We start from the raw sequence: 17,062 nt of genomic DNA, 5'->3' as shown, positions 1-17,062 counted from the left end.
GAACCACTGATCTAAACATTCGCTTTTATAATATTAATAAGAACAAATACGCCTCAAATTTTGCTTTAAAACTTGAGCTATATTAAATTTTCTGTAACAATCTTCGATTCACATTTATCAATACTTTGTTCTAAAGTATTCTAATAAAAATTTTTGGTGCCTCGCCAACACACTTCGGTGAACGTCGACTTGCAAGAAATTCGGTTACAGGCAACAGTTTTAGCAGCTGCTACAAACAAGAGTAAAGTCAACAATAAAGCGACCAAATTCTCTATAACACCTATCGTCATCCCAGTCTTTATCTTACTAATATTATAAATGTTTGTTTATTTAAACAAGTGGTCGTGTGGTTTTTTTAACTATTTATTGAATAGTTACTTAAATTATAAAGAATAGCGCGCCTTCCCGTAGCACACTTATATGCAATGAATGTCTAATGAACCATTGTTGCCAGCATAGGAAAAAAGTTTATAATAATTTGAATGTTGCCAATACAAAAAGAAATTAATAAGAATGAAACAAAAACAATAAACAATTTATGTGAATTAATTGAACAATGCTAAAGTTTGAATGCATAGATGTTTGTAAGAAGATATCCTCGGAACGGCTGAACGGATCTTAATGAAATTTGGCATGGTTATGGAACATATTCTGGAAGAACACATAGGCTACATATTAAGTTCTTTTTTAATTTCGCGTGGACAGAGTCGCAAGCAACAGTTAGTCTTTGATAAAACAGCGATTAACAATTTGACAATGACACAATTATAAAATGTAAAATAATTATTTAATCATGATTATTTAAATAGATTTGCGAAATGTGATCTTAACAAATAACAAAGTATACCGAAAGCAGTTTTTGTCATACATATTTAAGGATAAAAATTAATCTTTTACGGTTACGTTCATAATACCAATTATCGGCCGTCAAAGTGTTAAGAGAACGTTTTTTTGGAATAAAAAAATTCATATTTAAGTAAGATAAGGCTAATATTAATATAACTTAAGAATAAATATTCAAGTACAATCAATATTGAACCTTAAGCTATAACATCGTAAGGTTTAAAATATAAAACAAAGTAGCACTATCCTCTATCCTATTTCCACCTTTCTAAAATTCAAAATTGAATCCAACACGAGCAACATCTCCTGTAAACAAAATCTATTATGTGTTAAAGTGAATATATAACGCAAACTCTCTTCATAAAATATTTATATATTAAAATTGAATGGAACAGGAGAACGCCGCTAGGGGCGCTAGTGGCGCGCTACTAGCGCCCCTAACCTCACTTATATTGACTAGAGTTAGACCGGAGATGCTTTTATTTAAAGTGCTTCTGTATTTCAAACTAGGCTTCAACACGTTGCAACAATATTTTGTACAAATATCATGAAACTTCTATTTTTTTCTTTTAACCTTATTTAAGTTAAAGACAGCTATGACGTTTTTTACGAAGCTAACGAACATATGAGTAATATTGATAAAACTCAAGGTGATAAAATGCTACGTTTAAATTAGAAGCAACTTAGAATTAGCTAGTGAATGAAAACTAAATTAAAATATTTTATAAACCCTACTTATCTATATAAAGCACTAGTTGTCGCCCGCGATTCCGTCCGCGCGGAATTAAAAAAAACGATTAGTCGTAGCGTAATGTTATATAGCTTAAAGCATTCCTCTATAAATGGACTATCCAACGAAGAAAAAAAAATTCAAATCGGACCAGTAGTTCCTGAGATTTGTTCAAACAAACAAACTCTTCTGCTTTGTAATGTTAGTATAGATATCGTCATCCCTCTCATTATCTTTTACAAAATTGAGATAAAAATATGTTTTAACAGGAATTTTGGTTTTAGAAACCCACGATGAGACACTCAGTAGAAATAATAATAAGCAATAGGATTTTATAAATAATTAAAGATAATAAAAATATACTATTCTTTATATTCCAAAATATTTTATATGTAAAAAGCTAGTAAGGTTAATATTAAAAGGGGTCAATGGTAAATCGCAAGGTAGAAGGCGCAAGGGATCGTCTCGTCGCGATGCTGGGTCGATACAGCGCGTCTGTGACGTTAGTGATGTTACTATATCTCATATCGATAGATTTTAATTTTTTTTTCTAAATAAAAAACATACCGGTATTTGCAATTATTCTAATGTTGCATATATCCATGGACCTTGATTATCGCAGTCACTTGTCCTATTATTAAAAAAACGGAAATTGCAACATTTTGTGAGTGGTGATATTTTTTTTTTAATTCTTTGTTGTCAAGGTTGTAATTTATTTTTTATTTTTTTTTTAATCTTTATTATAGTATAATACTAGCTATGAATAAAACATTTTACCGATAAAATACCATTAATATATATTTTGCCATACTCTCTATGTAAGATATTTTCCATAAATTGGTTTTCCGTGACGGCCAGGATAACAATATTTTCCCTATAATTATCGGTCTACCTTCAATTTTCAAGCCATTAACTAAGATGATGGTCCATCAACACCCCGTCGCATTTAACTAGATTAAATTTACTTTGAAATTCAATAAAACCTTTTAGTACTTTAGTGGATACAAATTATTTCTACCTAGTTAAGATTTTTTTTTAAATAAATACTCTTTGGGTTCAGTTCAAATCAAGACAGCCATGTGACAAGGATCTTGTGGCAGTTTCTTGACAGTAAACTATCATAATTCAGTTTGATTTATAACCACCGGGTCAGATAACTTTGTCGGCATATATAAGGTTATTTTAACTATAATTTGACGTGTTTTTAATCTATACATTGTTATAAAATCTGAAATGCAAACTACAGTAGTCATAAATCTTGTACAAAAGTAGAAATAGTAAATGATACCTAATAATTTGATATTAAAAAATAGCCTTAAAATTTTATCGATATTAATATTATAATATAAAATTTAAATTTGTAAAAGAATTTAATTTATTATTCGCTTCACACCTGCACTTCAGCCGTCAAAAATTAGTCACTCCTAATGAAAAGGGGTTCACTGAATTTAATTTATCAAGGCGTTCGATGCGTCTTGCTTGCCCTTTCAATTAGTTCAATTTAAATTGACTTTGATTTAGTGTTACTCCATCTTTGTTTTCTTTTTAGTAATATTTTAAGTCTTCTTATATTATAATTGACAGTTATTTTTTTAGAATAAACAAAACTCCTTCCTTTATTTTAAACAGTTTAGTCTGTCAGAAAATTTAAAAAAAGGCGGCAATAACAAGATATATTCTTCATGTACAATAATTTAAAACATATTGACATTTTTAATCTTACTTCTTACTCATATTATAAAAGCGATTATTTAGATGGAAGGAAGGAATGTTTGTTTCTAGGTATTTCTAAAACGGCTAAACGGATGCCGATGAAATTTGGCGTACATATAAAACATAATATAGAAAAACACACAGACTATTAAGTTTTTTTTTAATTTCTCACGGACGGAGTCGCGCGTGACAGCTATTTTATAATAATTTTATTTTTTGTAAAACTTTTTACTTTATTTTTATCGATAATTGTAAAGTCAATGTAACTGCCACATCACTAGACTCTCCCCCCATACATAGTGCATTTCTGTACCTATCTGTACGTAGTGCGGATATTTCAGAATAATTGTAAGGGACCTCCTGTCTACCTCAGTCAGTCAATTCACCTGAAATGTATACGAACACTTTGCTTTTTAATACTCTGTGAAGCTTACATGATGACGTCAGGAATGTTATATTCGAAATTCGAATGACGCGTAAATTTTTAACCGACTTCAAAAAGGAGGTTTTATAGCGAAATATTATAAACAGACTCCAAAAAGATTGTCAATTCGTCTGTATCTTTTTTTATGAGTATATCTTGTTCTGGAAATAATAATTACAATGAGCTTATTTTTACATCATAAGGTGGCAAGCAATCTAGCAATCTGAATTCGCTGAAATAGCGATGCGTCTACTGCCTTTAGACATCCACAATTGCAGATGCGTTGCCTACCTAATCAATGGTGAAGGGGGTGCATAGAAAGTGAATATTTCCCCTTACTATTTCTTTACGCCTTCGATAAATATATTCACAAATTTTTATAAAATAAAAAACAAAATATACATCATGATACCGTCGAAAATATAAATTCTATAATATAAAAAGTAATAAAAATTATGTAATTCATGCAAATTATATATGAAACATCCCTGTTCTGTTCAGATTACAGACTTACAAATTACAATTACGAGTTTGTTAAATTTGTCGACTTTGGAAAACTTTATTAAGACTGCCTTATTGCTAAGTTAGTTTAGTTTAAAATCGGTTTAAAAATTCAATGTTTTTTTTTGAAAAGATTTTTAAGGTCAAGTCCAAAGTCAAAGAGAAATCTTCCATGTCACCTAAGGTAAATTAGGTTTGCCCAATTACTATCTTACTAATATTATAAATACGAAAAATTGGATGAATGAATGTTAGAAGGTATATCCAGAACGACTGTATGGATCGCACTGAAATTTGGCATAGAACGCAGCATGGAAGTCATCATCATCAGCTCACTATACGTCCGCACCGAGAGACTCGGAGAATACCCTAAGTTAAGAGTGATTAGGCCATAGTCAAGCATGGAAGTACTCATTGGATATTTTTTTTTAATTCCGCTTAGGAGTCGGTGGCAACCGCTAGTGTTACCATAAATGTGTAAATGTGGTTCGTAATACTCTCTCACAGTCCTACGAGATAATATTTCGTACACCATCATTATAAAAGCAATTAATGCAATTAATATGTCCAGTAATGTAATATTATATCAGCCCGACAACGAGGCGTGACTTTGACGTTGAATAATCACCATTCAAAAATCGAAATCGATTGCATATATTAAATAGTAGATGTCGCCCGCGAATACGTCCGCGTGGAATAAAAAAAAAGGTAATTAGTATCCTATGTGTTCTTGTGTTTCAATTTCAAAGATATGTTTGATTTCCCGAAGAAAAAGACGGTGACGTGGCTCGCCACTCGTCAGTCTCCCGAAAAGTTGATTGCGGAGGTTCTTTTGGCCATACCAAATAGAGGTCCGTGGTGTCTCTCTGGTCTTACTAACTATAGTTAGGAAGATAATCTGACACTGTGCCAGAGTATTAGCGCAACACTAGCCTTATTACCATGTCCACGCTTATGTCCCCTCACTAATCAATCTGACGTGAAGTCGAGTTGAGTCTTGATCGGAAAGCGCGCCATTCGCGCCAAAAGGATTCTAACTAATAATGTTTAAAACTATAGAAAACATAACCAAAATACTTCAATTAAACGCTTAAATTGAAAATAATTGATAAACAACAGTGCGCAATATGTTTCAATATCGACGTCGGCTAATATGGTCGTTGTATTTACATTCAAAATATTCGATATGGTAATTTATCATTCATTCAATCCATTCCCCGTCGAACCTGGCAATATTGATATGAGCTGCGTTATTGCAACACTCATTTCAGGGCTGCCAACTTTGACAACACAACTAGGTTGCCATATTTCAATTTTATCTTTCGCTACTACTTTTAATTAGGAATAATTTTATTCAGCTATTAGTTAATTTTGTTAATTAAAAATCTTACTTAATATTATAAATGCGAATGCTTAGATGGATGGATGTTTGTTAGAAAGTATCTCCAGAACGATTCAACAGATTTTGATGCCATTTGGCACAGATGTAGAACATAGTCTGCACGAATACATAGGCTACTTACCAATTTTTTTATTCCGTGCGGATGGAGTCGCAGGCGAAAGCTAGTATCTAATAAGTACGGAAATCTACACAATTCTAAAAAAATAACTACGAAAAGGATTCTATACAGCCAGTTATTATCTAAACGAGTTAATTTTATACCTCAATAATAACTACACAAACAGTTAAATTACCAATAAATTGTCGTGTGTAGTTTAAGGGGAAGATTAAGCACGGATTTTCATCCCTTATTGCCATAAAACGTATATCAATTCTCTTACAAAATTAAACGGGTGTTGTTACTCAAAGACGATGTAGGTTAGTTCCTTAGTGTAGATTTTATATTAATTTAAGCTAATAAACTATCTTAGTGTACAAATACGGAATAACTAATTAGTAGAGTAATCTTAAATCTTGCTAATATTATAAATTCAAATGTTTGGATGGATGGGTGGATGTTTGAACATAACCTACAGGAACACATATAACTACTTATTTTGTTACACAGCGCGGACGGACTCGCGGGCGAGAGCTAGTAAAATAATATTAACAAAATTTAAATTTACGTCATTTAACTTGAAACATTTTAACATGTATTAGACGTGTCCAATCTTTGAATATAATAATGGATGTAAAAGGCAAAGAAATTTTGCGCCTCCTTATCTCAAGCGCCAAACAAGCGAACTGCGTGAGGGGAGGTTCCCCCTTCCGACCGCAGCTCCCCCTACCTCCCCGCACTCCCTACAGAAAGGGGCAGATTTTCCTCGCAGGTAAATGAAAAGCGCAATTGATTAACGTAGATAAGTAAATCTTTTGCTGGGCTATTGTTAGAAAAAAACCGAAAACCTTCGTTTTTACAGTACGCATAAACTTTAACAACACTTGTAGCGGTCTGTTTGTGTTTTTTTTAACAGAAATAATGTTAATCAGTAGTCAAAGAATGGTAGTTACCTTTAATTGCATCTTAGTTCTTAATAACATGATTGTTTGGATGTATGGATGGATGAATGTTAGATTATATCTCCAGAATGGTTGTCTAATTGACGAAACCATTTTTACAAAAATACATTGTAATTTGATATTTTTAAATAAACTGAAATAACAATATGTCTTTGTCAATAATGGCGACTCAATTTATGATAAAATTGCATTGTTAAACATTTTACATTCTTAAATAATGATTGATGTTCCATGAGTTTAGATAATTCAATATTGGAATTCATTTATAACACACAAAAATGACATTGCGTTAATGTATATTTTAAAATTATCATTATTGTCTGCTTTAAATGGGAACGTTTTCGATTTACATTTTGTATTGTGATCACTTTCGTGGTGGCGACATCTGTTGGTGAAAAGAATTACTAAAATATCGAAATAATATTCTAACATCAAAGTACAAGAAAAGTGTTGCTGCTTGTTATCTTTTAATAAATCAAACAATTCCACATCTTTTCAACTTCACAAACAATATTTTCCGCTTATTGTAAAAGAAAACGTCTCTTTTGAACGTGACATTAACAGCGTTCCGCCATTTTGAATTCACTGCTGCCAACATAACGAATCTAATATAAATCTAAGACAACAAAAAATTGTAAAGAAGGTTATAAATAAGATTCCCACTTAAAAATTCATTAACCACAAACAAATAAAGGTCCGAAGGAGGAATATAAAAGACTTTAATTAATGTTTCGTGAAGATTTGGGCAAATTAAAAAACGTTGCCCTCTCGACTCCGGTCGGGCATGCCACTGACTCGGTCACTCACAAACGTGTATCGTTTATCATCTTTTGAGACTAAAGTTAGATGTATATTGTTTAATAATTATTAATTAATTAAAACGTTTCGTATATAAATAATTTTAATATTTCCTTTGTGAAATAAATAGCAATACAATTATTTTAACTTTTTTGCTATTAAATTTCCTTTAAACATCCATACAGTATACTAACAGTAAGATTTGACAGGACTCGCTGTTATATAAAACATTACGTCAAACTTCAAAGACTAAGAAAAGAGTTTGGTTATTTTATACTGATATAAATGTATTTATGTCATAGTCCTTTTGACTTCCAAATATTATAATAGCTAAAGCTCTTAACAAACAAAAATCCATTGTTATTTCATAACAGGACACAAGGGACGTACGGCATTTAGTAAATGCCGAGCCTCCACAAAGGTGAGCGCACAAATTACATCCTAATATCTAAATGCCAACGTTATAGGTTAGAAGTAAATTGCCGGCACGTTGCTACAGCAAAGACTATTGCTTTAGGTTCGATGTACTATGAAATTTAGTGGTGAGGTATAGGGAAGTCGACTTTATAAGCAATAAGTGGGCAAATTGATTTGATATTTAAAATAACTTAATATAGTTTACTTGTTAGTTCTGCAAACGAAAATATTAAGGAAACATAATTTTATGAACAATTAAAGACAACAAATCAGACAGTTGTTCTCGGTAAGAACTTAAACACTTGTTTATATAATTAAAATACAATTTAGTTTAAATAGTTAAGTATCTTAAAACTTCTACAATAATAAAAATGAAAAATGCCTCTTAAAATATTAATTTTCCAAGTATTTTTAGCTAGTTGACACTAGATGGCGCTATGAGAATTTCAAAGAGCAACTATGCACGGCGTCCTCGTAGTCGCATAGTTTCGGGCTGCGACACGCTCGCTGCGCAGCTGCCGAACTTTGAATTTATGCCAAAATACATAGCCGATAGACACTCACAAGGCAAAGTTTAGGTCAAACTTCAGTTATGGCGACTGTTGATTAAAGTTTAGTACAGAGCGCTCATTGTCTAGTTTAAGCTCCGCTCTCGGATTGTGGTTGCCTTTTGGTATCAAAAACCTTTTCTGTACAACAAATATTTGTATAAATCATCGCCCCGTCTCATTGTTCAAAGTCCGTTAAGTTAATTTAATTCTGTTTAAAACAAATCACGCAGAACTTGTTTTAACTTTAATGATTTATGTTTCATATTGTTTTTTGTATTTTACAACGTATTTTGTTTTTGAGTAAAACATTTTTAAGAAGAAACATGAACTAATGAATTTCTGACATTAAGTCTCAACTAGCGCTATCTCTTATCGAACAGTTTCAACTCGATACCTTTTAAATTTGAGACATCAAAACTATCCAAACACGTTTATCGCGTGTTTGCACCTGAGAGAATCGCATTGCATTTTACTGGGATGGGATTCGATGTAGATTTGGCGTAAATAAGAACAGCTTTCTATATGTTAGTTCCAATTGAATACACTCCAACATCGGATTAAAAAATGTAAAACGTAGCTTTTCAATTGTCAGGCTTAAGGCGAGGAATATAAAACATTTTATTTATAGCAGTTACAAATACGCTGAGTAAAAAAAGATTGGAGGCGCCGGGTATCGATCCCGGTACCTCTCGCATGCTAAGCGAGCGCTCTACCATCTGAGCTACGCCCCCGGTGACAAATACTCACTAATAACATTGATACTTCCTAAACCTTAAAAATAGCTATATATTTACTTTAAATTTAACAAAAATACAAATTATTTTATTACAACAAATCTCTGAAACTTGTCATTTTTCGACAAATAATTAACATTAAAATACTTATGAATGTAAGAATTTTTTAAAACATCAATATTTTGAAAATTATTTACATTTGGAATCTGATTGGGAGTTTAAAAAAAAGCAAAAAGTTTTCGCCCAACGTGGGGCTCGAACCCACGACCCTGAGATTAAGAGTCTCATGCTCTACCGACTGAGCTAGCCGGGCTGTGGCGAGTGAATCGAAATATTGAGTAAAATGTATCAAAACTAAATTACAAAATATTTAACAATTAAATTTAGTTTACCAACTTTAAAATCTCCTTAAATTACTTTTACGATATTACATTTAGTAACATGAAAATAAATTCTAGATTATTAACTATAATAAATAATTTATTTAGTTTAACAAGTATTTATATCAATCCCAATATTTTTTTTTACTTAAATTAAAAATTATCAAAATTAAGAGAAACTCTCCATAGATGGCGCTGTTGACAGAACTGTGCTCCGATGTCTCGTTTTAAAATTTTTCTTTCAACAATATGAAAAGTTATTAAAATAGAAAAAAAATCTAGACCAATTAAGCGAGTAATAACTAGAGGTGGTAGATTGTGCTTGTCAGAACAAATTGACCGGAAAATCCATTCAAAATCCGGTTTTAATTAAATAAAAGTTTCAACAATCTTCACAATTTGAAACCGGTAATTGGCGACAGGGTTTTAGAAAAATATTAACTGAATTTCCACAACCCCTTGGAGACTACAAAAGCACTCTTTTACTTCGATTAAAGCTTCAATAAAAAGTATAGTTGGACGCAGTTTGAATCGATTTAACAGCATTTAAAAGTGATTTCGATTAATCGTGTACGGGAATTGACTTTTCGCTTAAAGCTTTAACAAAACAACTCGTAAATGCACAGAATTTCCGTTAATTAACACGGGCGAATAAAATTTAGTAGTTAGGTATTTAATTCATCAATTTGTGAATAGAACGTATTTTAAACTCTTTTCATATCATTAGTTGTACTTATTAGGTGAATGTTTAAATTTCAATAAATAACGCCGAATGCAAAACTTACATCAATTTCTCTTTGTTTAATTTGTTATAACCTATAACCTATAATATCAACAAAATTAATAAAGTAATGATGGGTTAATAATTAATTTATATTTGGTATTATTGCGTGAAAATCGATTATTAGTTTCATGAGAGTGATGTACCAATAATTAGTGTTATTGTTCCAGACGGCGGGTAATTATTTAGTTGGCAACTCCGTTATTTGTCACTGAGTATAATGGAAATATTATTTCGCTATTTGGTATCGATTTTAATATCGATACATCTAAATCGTTATTATGTATTTTGAATCTTTGTTATACAGTTAACATTTGGTTATCAATTGCAACTAATTTAATTTTAAAATTAAATATTTTATCTGTATTAAGGCATAGTGGATTTACAAAAAAAGCAATTTTGTGACTTGATTGACTTTATATGCGTTTGGAAACTGACGAAAATTTTACAAATTAAAATCTTACTAATGTTATAAATGCGAATGTTTAGATGGATGGATGTTTGTTTCAAGGTAATCTACAAAACGGCTGCATGGATCTTGCTGAAATTTGGCATACTTGTAGAACATAGTCTGAAAGGACACATAGGCTACTTTTTAAAGTTTTTTTTCAATTCCGCGTAGATGTAATCGCGGGCGACAGCTAGTGATATATAAATATTACTGTTGCATCGTATTAAAATAATTTACAAAATGTATCTATTCATTTTTGCAAGAAATATTTTGGTTAACATTGAAGTGGTACTTCAGGGGATAAGTTTCATTTCACGGTACCACTAAAATATCACTGGCGCGTGTTCCTTTTAATTAATAATTTTTTTTTCACGGCTCACGGCGTGCGTTGGCTGTATGAAGTTATAGTTTAGTTTTTACGAATCTATTTAGAAATTAAAAATAATAATTGTACATAATTATCAGCCTGTATCATTATATTTATCGACAAAGACCTTCCCCAATTACTTATAACTCCTCTCGATATTTATAATTTCAGTTTAATGATGATTCGGTTTATTCTTAATCAAGAATTTTTTATTTATCATATCAATATTAGCTCTGGTTATATTTAAATCTTAAGCGATGATATTTAAAATCGTAGTTTATGAATTTAAAAATGTAGAAACAACTTCGTATTTCCTGAAGTGGGTACAGAGTTCAGGTAGAACACTATAATATTCAAGAACAACCACTCCTGACTCCTGAATGCCCTGAATAAATTAAATTGAGCGAAAAATGCGGGTATAAAAGTGTAATAAACTTGAAAAGCGGGCTGTTGAAGCCGAATGGACGGGAAATGGTAGTTTTTATTACGTAACAGTTAATGAAAAGAACGCAAAAGTTTTATTTTCACATGGCAACAAAAGATTTGAATGAGTTATATTAAGCTGTGGTTTGCACATTTTTACTTGTAGGAAATAAACTGCGGTTCATATGGATATCATATTTTTTTTAAATAAAACGTGTGCAATCCTTAAAATCTGTGACAAAAATGTTGATTTTCTTTTTATATATATTTTAATGCACTTTTTGTGTCTTATTCTTAACTTTAAAGTGTATATTTCTACAAGAGGAAATAGATATGTAGAAAATTGTTATCAAAAACAATGTCGTAACTAAAAAAAATACAGTACTAAACTAAATCTATAAAACATAAAAAACCAAAAAATATTGTAGGCTCAGTAAGGTATCAGTCCTTTACCGATCTAAATATACAAATCGTTTTAAAAACTTATCATCCGTATCCGTACGCATGTTATAGAACACGCATACCGAGTAAAAAGCGGTAAGGAAATTGACCAAAAATCTATGTATCGAATAACGTACGCATTGAGTTTAATCGGTAGCTAAACACTAGTGTCGACACACCTTAACAATGGCGTGTACAACAGGATTAATACTATTAAATATCCTTTGAAAACTAAAACAGTATACGAGTTATTAAACTAAAAATAAGTCCGTATAAAGCGCTCAGAAAATCGATGTATCGAGTAAAGCACGCAGTTTATCTGTGGCTTAGTACTACTGTGTACACACCTTTAACAATGGCGGCGGTAGAACAGCTGATATTTAATTTCCAACTATGTTCGCCGCGGGGATAGGATTATAGAAATTAATCGGATTAAAATTTTCATCTAGAATTTTTTGTACACTTTTATCTACTTATTTTAATAGATTTATAATTAAAATTAATTATTTGAATATCCGTTAATCCCATAGAGACATCAAAGCCTTTGTAGGATTAACAAGCAAGCTAAATAATTATGAGCTATTCTGATTAATTTTAGGTAGAAATTAATAGTAAATTAGGAATTATTTAGGATTATTTGAAAAAGGACGGACTATCTCTGTTTTCTCAATTGAGTTAAAGTATTATTATAGAAGTTCTTTTTAATATTTTTTGTATCTCGGAAATGTTGAATTTCACCCAGCGTTATAAATTAAATACCTAAATGTCCGGTATAGAAATATTAAATACGGTTCTTAAAAACCTTCAGCGGCCACAATCGTTCCTTTTAAGGGTACTTAAAGTTTCAAAACTGAAAATATACAGAAATCCACAACATCAAAGTGCCATTGAGATTGCGGGCCGGTTTATCGGGCGGTTATTACCGGATTTGTCCGGCCGCAACCGGTTTTGTGGGGTGTCTATGTATTTTCCGGATTATCCTTTCCGTAATGCAGATGAATATGGGACCTGTTTTGTGGTTTTTACACCCTATTTATACGTTTCTTTGCAACCGATAAAATAAATCAAATAAAGTCAGTAGTTTACATACGGAAATTTTAAAATTCTGCAACTTTTTAGTAACTAAGATTTCCATATTTTTTAAGTTTAGTATTTTATTCTATGTCATTTTTATAAGTCAATTTTTTATTTGCAGGAACTAACTATACTTTTGAATTAGGCGAAAAGCTGAGGTGAGTGGATTTAGTTTTAACTATTTATTTTAATTAACGTACCAAAAATTTGTACAGCAGCTATAGGCGCATATTTTTATAGTATACATCGCTCTAGTATTTTTTACCTTATAATTAAAATGCATACTGTACTTAAAAATTTAGTACTGGCCACTTTGGTTCTTAACCTTCTGGAACTAAAGAAAGGTATTTAGTAAAACAAGCTATAAGTAGCCGCACTTTATACCTTTATTAATAATATTAAAAAATCTAAAAGATGTTTAGGAAAGTAAATACAATAAGCAAAAGATACAATTTCATCAGCCTTTGTCTACCACAGTATACGGTCCTCCGCATAGCGCATCCAATGACTTTCCTACTTAAAAAAAATGTATTAAAAATCTAACTGTAAAACCTCTTTGGTGTCTAAACATAATAAAATATTGATTATAGTAAATAGGAAAATTCTTTAGTAATAATTGTGTATGTATACGGTAGCCTTCGTAAATTAATATCGAGATAGGCATCCTTTATAGCCCTAAGTATTTAAACTAATTAAAGCCAGGTATTGCATATTGGGTAGGCACACGTACATTAATTAACTACAAACTAATAACTAAATGACATAAATTCCAATGACGGCAACATGACCTCAAAACATTTTACTTTGAGATATAGCAACACTGACATCAAATATTAAGTCTTGTAACCAGAAAGAAGAATTAATTTTCGTATATGGCAATACTGAAGCATATTTTTTTCACAAAGTAAACTCTTTTATCACCAGTCAGTATCTAAATTAGATGTAAAGTCTAAAGTTTTTAAAGACCTATAAAATCCGTATAGCTAATTATACCTAATCAGTTTAAGCATGTGGTTCGACATATCTGCCTATTAAAAGGGATCAAAATGTCTGGAAGAATGGCCGTCGTTTTATAGCCTTTATTTCCGTACCCTTTTACAAAATCATTGCCCTGTTTTGTTTGAAACCTAATGATTTGTTAATAGGGTATTTAATAATTTAAAAAGTAACTTTTATTTAAAAACTGATTATAATAAAAATAAAAATTATTTACAGAATTTAAAAAAAAAATTAAAATTTAAATCTTTAATGACGTATTCTGATTAACAACAATTCGATTACATAGCAACTAGATTAGTATTTGCGTAAATAGATGTCGCTCTTGTAATATTATCGTAGAAATTGTATCTTATTCATGTATTTATCATAAATTTTATCTTTACGTTTTTCGATAAACATTAAACGACGTCTAAAACACACACAACATTTAAACATGTGTGCATAAAAGATAAAACATTTTGTCACAAACGTCAGTGGCTCTCAAACTTTTAGAAAGATTTTTTAATAAAGCTTTATTTAAAAAAAAACATAATTCCGTGAGATGACAGAATTAAACATTTTAGTCTCATAAACTAGCAATTACACGGCACTAAGAGCGTAGTCAAACATAGTTTTAAAATCCACGCATCTCATAATCTGTGTACTAACGCAGCACAAAGGGTTCTCTGTACAGAAACAAGCGCCGGAAGTATAATATATTAAGTATGTTGATGTAACACAAATTCAGTAGCGGTTTATATAGGCAAAGGGAGGCAAAGTAATATGGCAGGTAAGGGAATTTCATTAGGGAGAAGTCCGAGGTATGGAAATCTCGTAGCGAGCTTAACTAACATTAATTTAAGGTTATAAACGCTGAGCGTGTATATTAAATAAGCCTGTTTTTAGGGTTTAGAAAGAGGATATAATTTTTAGGAGCACATCATAGCAACTAGGGGATTTTAAATAAAAAAGGAATGGTTTCTTACCTAATTCCTATATTCTAATATTCTATATTTTATTATAAATTTGAGTAGTTGAATGTCAGAGGTACCTTGTTATTAAAAGTCTGTACTTTTTATCAATACAGTCCGTGGTTTTTGCTATAAAACTTTATCATAGGACAACTTACAATACAACTTTAAAGGAACAATAGTTCTTGTTCTTGTAACCACTAACCGATCCTAATACTGGAATATTAGAAGAGTTTTAACATCATCTGTATTTGGGTTCGTTATTAAATTATAATCATAATCGTTTTCAACATTGTTTCTTACACATAATAGAATATTCACATCTTCCTTATACTAATGTTAATCTAAGACATGTGACTCAATAACGTGTCGCTTGATATTATTCGCTTGAATGTATATACTAGGATATCAAAGCTTAACCATATACAGAACATGCATTAAGACTTATTAGAACATGCTATGTTCTACATCAACACGCTTGCACGGAGACAAAGCGGCGCGTTAAAAGATCATATCCATTGTGAGAAATGTAGGTCGACAGGGATGCGTGTTTAAAGTTTACGTGAAAGCGGATTAGTCAGTTAATATGACTTTCAAGTTAAAGTCACCTTTAATCCATTTCGAGTAAAAGATTTTACCTTAATTTCACATTACTTATAGTATCTATTGCAATCGTAATTTTACTTTACTTATTTCAAAATTTAGTGAACTGAGAAAAATCTATAAACATAGGTTCAACTTCATTTCTACTTATTTTTGGAATGGATATAGTAATTTTTAGACTAACTAATGTTATCTTTGCCTAAATTTTAAATGAAAATATTCAAATTTAAAGAGATTTACATATTAAATTTTAAATATTAAAAGTTATAACATATCTACACTTCTAAATATTTTTATACGACTCACACTACCGTTGATAATATCCGCCGTGCGCTTGTTCCCTGAACTTCCTGCTCACTCAGAGATTTTACCCAAGAGCGTAATTACAGAGTCGCTTTTCCCCGCCAACACAGTATTTGCATTAATTCACGTTGAAATGTTCAAGTCACAATACTAAAATATGAAAAAAAAATGTTTCATACAAACTTACTGCATTGCAATTGCTCTAGATTTATTTTAAAGAATATATTAGATGAGTTTTGTATGATTTTTCTGTTATTTCATATTAAATTGTCAGTTTCTAAATTATGTACACATTTTTTCTTTTTGTTGCCTCATTTTAGTTTATGAAGATGCTTGATTCTATACTTTTTCTTTTAAATATTGTAAGACTCCAACAATAGACATGGTAAGGGAATGGATCTTAAAATACCAAACTCTACAAAGGAAACGTAGTTACGAAAATAATAAAAGCGTCTACTACGGTTAGGCGATAGTTATCTGGAGTTAATCTTAAAAAGTAAAAAAAACTCAAAAAAGATGTAAACTTTAGGGACAGAAGAACATTCTTTTCTTTTGCGGTCCTTGGTTTATACGTGTGTAATTCTAAGTGTCTTTCAATGTTGATGGAAACTCAAGGAAGAGTTTTAAACAAAAAGGACAATTTGAAATGCAATGCTTTTTTACAAAGATTTGGTTTTAATAATTTTATTTTCAAAATATTGCTATACTTCCTGTTATGCTGAAAGTAATCTTTTTTGTAGCGTAATACCAAATGTTTAAAGAATTGTTTTAAAACCCAAAAATAATGTCAGTTATGTTAGCAATTATGTTCTTGATCTTTTGATAAATTTTTACAAATTTCGTTCAAAGAAATTCCTCTTTGTGCGTTATCACAGTCCCGAGTTATTGTTATCTTTCCTTTGTGCCGATCTGAGGCGAAATTCGTCTATATAATGACAATTTATGTCAAAATAACTTTCAAACCACACAATTAATAAAACAAAACATTTTAACAAACATTTTACCAAACAACTTCCATGATCATGTTAATAAAAGGACAATTTATTTAATTAAATTACAAAATATTGAAATAGAAATTTTACAGTTTTAGAAACACTGGCTAACCAAATTAACGAGTG

General features: G+C 30.8%; 2 non-coding genes across 2 annotated transcripts; both read right to left on the bottom strand.

Annotated features, from left to right (window-relative positions):
• Positions 1-9,096: 9,096 nt before the first annotated feature.
• Positions 9,097-9,169, bottom strand: TRNAA-AGC (transfer RNA alanine (anticodon AGC)). Its single transcript has one exon. It is a non-coding gene; the product is annotated as a tRNA-Ala (tRNA).
• Positions 9,170-9,412: 243 nt separating this feature from the next.
• On the bottom strand, positions 9,413-9,485 carry TRNAK-CUU (transfer RNA lysine (anticodon CUU)). Its single transcript has one exon. It is a non-coding gene; the product is annotated as a tRNA-Lys (tRNA).
• Between the last annotated feature and the right edge of the window lie 7,577 nt (positions 9,486-17,062).

This window comes from Papilio xuthus, unplaced genomic scaffold, assembly GCF_000836235.2.
Source record: "Papilio xuthus unplaced genomic scaffold, Pxut_1.1 DF825946.1, whole genome shotgun sequence".
Lineage (NCBI taxonomy): Eukaryota > Metazoa > Arthropoda > Insecta > Lepidoptera > Papilionidae > Papilio > Papilio xuthus.
Note: the sequence above shows the minus strand (reverse complement) of the source record. Positions and strands in the feature narration are given on the sequence as shown.